At 42.2% G+C, this 4,564-nt stretch overlaps 1 pseudogene; it reads left to right on the top strand.

Annotated features, from left to right (window-relative positions):
- Positions 1–417: 417 nt before the first annotated feature.
- LOC124723772 lies at positions 418–535 on the top strand (annotated as a pseudogene).
- The last annotated feature ends 4,029 nt before the right edge of the window (positions 536–4,564 follow it).

Raw genomic sequence — 4,564 nt, 5'->3', positions numbered from 1 at the left:
AGGTTTAAGTAGTTGTAATTTCTAGGGGACTGATGACCTCAGATGTTAAGTCCCATAGGCTCAAATCCATTTGAACCATTTTACTGTTCTTAAGCGTCTCATACGAAACTGAGGTTACTATTGTAGTAATTATGAGCCATTTTCCTTACTGAAATCCTGTACACCCAAATTCAACTGGACGAGGAAATCGTCTAAATTTTTAAAGCCGCCTGTTTCTGTGAGGGATTAATTTGTTAATTACAAGATTTTTTATAAAATTTGTATTTCTAACATCTACATTTGTGTCATTTTTAAATTTTCTGATTTAACTGAAGAAGACGGTACAATCATACGTCAACAGGAGACTATCTGTCAGCCAGCGCTAAGAAATTTTACCTCAGTTTTTATATTTTCATCGACATCCATATTCTACCAAACGGCGACGGCCTTGCCGCAGTGGATACACAGGTTCCCGTGAGATCACCGCAGTTAAGCGCTGTCGGCCGTGGCCGGCACTTGGGTGGGTGACCATCTGGGCCGCCATGTGCTGTTGCCATTTTTCGGGATGCACTCAGCCTCGTGATGCCAATTGATGAGCTACACGACCGAATAGTAGCGGCTCCGGTCAAAGAAAACCATCATAACAACCGGGAGAGCGGTGTGCTGACCCCACGCCCCTCCTATCAGCATCCTCAACTCACAAAGGAAACTCCCCATCGCACCCCCTTCAGATTTAGTTATAAGTTGGCACACTGGATAGGCCTTGAAAAACTAAACACAGATCAATCGAGAAAACAGGAAGAACTCGTGTGGAACTATGAAAAAAATAAGCAAAATATACAAACTGAGTAGTCCATGCGCAAGATAGGCAACATCAAGGAGAGTGTGAGCTCAGGTGTACCGTGGTTAGCGTGAGCAGGTGCGGAACGACGGGTTCTTGGTTCAAGTCTTCCCTCGAGTGAAAAGTTTAATTTTTTATTTTCAGATAGTTATTATCTGTCCGTCCATCGGTTCGATGCGAGGTAACTGACGGTCTACACAGAGATAAATTTTAAAACGTTAAAAACATATGTTTTGACAGAGCACAGGGAAAACTGTGCGACTGTGAAACTGTTGCAATCATTTGTTGCGGTTTATGTGACAAACTCTTATGTTTCCATCACTTTTTTGGGAGTGATTATCACATCCACAAGGAAACCTGAATCGGGCAAGGTAGAAGAATCTTTTTACCCATCCGCCAAGTCATGTGACACACATGCCGCCACCAGTGTCGAATAGAATATATCAGACGTGTTTTCCTGTGGAGCAATCGGTTGACCTATGACCTTGCGATGAAATGTTTTTGGATCCCATTGGAGAGGCACGTCCTTTCGTCTACTAATCGCATGGTTTTGCGGTGCGGTCGCAAAACACAGACACTAAACTTATTACAATGAACAGCGACGTCAATGATCGAACGGACAGATCATAAATTTGCGAAAATAAAGGAGGTAAACTTTCCACTCGAGGGGAGACTTGAACCAAGGACCTCTCGTCCCACAGCTGCTCACGCTAACCACGGGACCACGGCAACCTTGAGCTTACACTGTCCTTCATGTTGCCTATCTTGCGGATGGACTACTCAGTTTGTATATTTTGCTAATTTTTTTTTCATAGTTCCACACAACTTCTTCCTGTTTTCTCGATTGATCTGTGTTCAATTTTTCAAGGCCTATCCAGTGTGCCAACTTATAACTAAATCTGAGGGGGGTGCGATGGGGAGGTTCCCTTGTCAGAATGACACGGCGGTCGGATGGTACCGATGGGCCACTTGTGGCCTGAAGACGGAGTGCATATTCTACCAACTGTTTGTAAACAGGTAAAACTTCCAGTTTTACCAGTTGTTAGAAGTTCTCTCCCTCCCATTTTTGTATGGAGCGCGTAAATCAGTACTTCTTATAAAAACGGATATACGTATGATAGTGCCTGAGTCTGTGTGTCTGTATATGTGCTCTTCATCTTCTCCTAAACCACGGAACCGAATTCACCCAACTTCTTACACAAATCCTTTACTGTCAGACAACAATCGCTGGGGTCATAAGAACCACATACCTTTCTTAAGCCAGGACATATGACGTCATAAACAATGAGACGCGTGAAAATTGGCGCCTTATGTATGATGTTATCATACTTTTTTTTCTTTACTGCTAAGGCACTCCTACAGTCGGAGCTGCTTAAGGAAATCCCTGACGCCTGGCAGCGTTTTCGACAAAGTCCTTCTGCGAAACGCAAACGTCTGAAGACGAAAACAATCGCCATCTACAGAGCTATGAAGAGACTTTGCCATAGCAACGTTCACAAAACCACGCCGAAGACACGCCTATTTGCACGAATTATTCCTTATTTCAACGGTGTTATACACGGCAAAGGAACTTTTTCGATATTACACTAAAAACACGGCTCTTTTTTGTTTCCGTTTCTAACAGAAAATTGGTGAAATGAATATCCGAGAAACTCCGGGTTTGTCAGCTAGAAATTCTTATAAATTAAAATAGAGCTTGGCTTTCGATTTTAGCTCCGAGCTCCGAACGGGGGTGTAAGAGATTACTCCTTTACGCAAGCCTTGCCGTATGAGAAAAAAAAAAAAATCGGGAGAGGACTCTGTGTCTGTGATACAAATGCAGAGGGTGGTTATAACAGACTGAAAAGCTTGTAAGGGTGTTGCAGAATAGGTTATGCTGAGAAATAACTCTTATGGAAAAATTCGGTACGTTACACCGTTTCCGAGTTAATTAGCACTGAAGTTAGTCAATCAAACTGTTGCTCTAGCAGATTCAAGCAACCCGCCAGGTACAATTAATGTCATTAGTTCCCACAGCGTACAGTGCTAAGCCTTTGGCTCTCTTATTCGGTCTTAGAAAACCAAACGAAGAACACATTTGGCTACACCGTCTCTGGCGGTTCTCTTTAACTGTCACTTGACTGGGCTAACTTAAATGATAATTAACCAAGAAACAGCGAGACGTATCGAACTTCTTTCCTTAACAATTATTTCTCAGGACAACATACCGTGCAAAACCATTACAGGCTTTTCAGACTGTTTCTGACCATCGTGTATATAACTGTAGCCAGTGTACATGGTGAAACTTATGTTAAGTACATGACAGACGTAACAGTTACGTTATTTAACAATGAATTTTGGTGGAAGATCTGGAGCAACAGGGTAAAGACGAAATCATTATTTTGCAACATCGAGTAGCTTACTAGTCGAAGAAACATCGACATAAACCATTGGCTTTCTTAGCAGCTTACAATATTGTTACGTTTTTAAAGATGTGGTTGCACTAATATTGGGAAAGAAATCAGACGATCGGTGGCTCTAGCGTAAGTCTGTAATTACATTGATATTGGAAGTTATTGCGTACTCCAATTCCCTTCGCTAACAGACGTACGATATAGTGCTGTACTGAGACAGTCATCCAAACAGCCAAATGGAATAATAAAAATGCCCACGAACCATACTGACACAATTACTTTCATCTAGAACTAACCAAGGCTTTAGAACACATGATACGTAACCACCTTAATGACTACTTGCCAAAAAACTGCACTCTAGACAGACACTAATCAGAACTGCACATACATTGCTGGAAAATAACTGCTCCGATAAACGTAATGAATTTCCTGGATGGAGTAAACAGACGCTTGTTATTAGTACAAAATAGCCATACTGACAAAGAGGCTGCCAAAAAGAAATTAATTAGGTTTTGTAGCCGCTAGCCACACAAATGGCCGCAGGCCATATGAATGGTAATTTGTTTAGAAAAGAGAGGAAAAAGGGAACAACAAAATACTATGAAAGTAGATTACAAACAAATGAACTCCTTCTTCATACATACTACGCAAGCCACAATGCGGTGCGTGGTGGAGGGTGTTCCATTCAGAATTAGAGTGAGGGAAAAACGACTATCTATATGCCTCCGTACGTGTCTCGTTATGCGAAATATACGCTGGCTGGAGTATGATGGCTCTGGAGGCAGCTTCAGATGCTGGTACTCTATTTTTTTTATTGTTCGTGAAGAAGGCTGCCTTCCTTCGATGTATTCCCATTTAGTTTCCGAATCATCTCTGTTGTACTTATGTGTCGATCTAATCTTCCGGTAACAAGCCTAGCAGACCGCTTTTTATGTTCTTCGATGATATCTTTCAGTCAGACCAGTTGGGGATCCCAAACACTCGAGGAGTACACAAGAGGGGATCGCACTAGATCCTATACGCGGTCTCCTTAAGAGATGAACCACACTTTCTCAGATGTCTCTCAGTGTGCCCTCCCTACTACCCCCATTAAGTGCTCGTTCCACTTCATATCGCATTGCAACGTTACGCCCAGATATTTAATCGAAGCGACAGTATCAAGCAGGACACTGCAAACGCTGTATTCGAACATTACGGGAATGTTTCTCCTGCTCATCTGCATTATCTTACGTTTTGTAAGTAGGCTGTTTAGGTTTTTTTATTGGTAACGCCACCTCTGTATGAAAATCACTGGCTGTGCTGTGTGCAGTCTGTGGCTGCTTTGCATTGTTGTAATACTCGCCATTGTAGT

This window comes from Schistocerca piceifrons, chromosome 1 (assembly GCF_021461385.2).
Source record: "Schistocerca piceifrons isolate TAMUIC-IGC-003096 chromosome 1, iqSchPice1.1, whole genome shotgun sequence".
NCBI lineage: Eukaryota > Metazoa > Arthropoda > Insecta > Orthoptera > Acrididae > Schistocerca > Schistocerca piceifrons.
The sequence above is the reverse complement of the archived record's forward strand: the minus strand, read 5'-3'. Positions and strand labels throughout refer to the sequence as shown.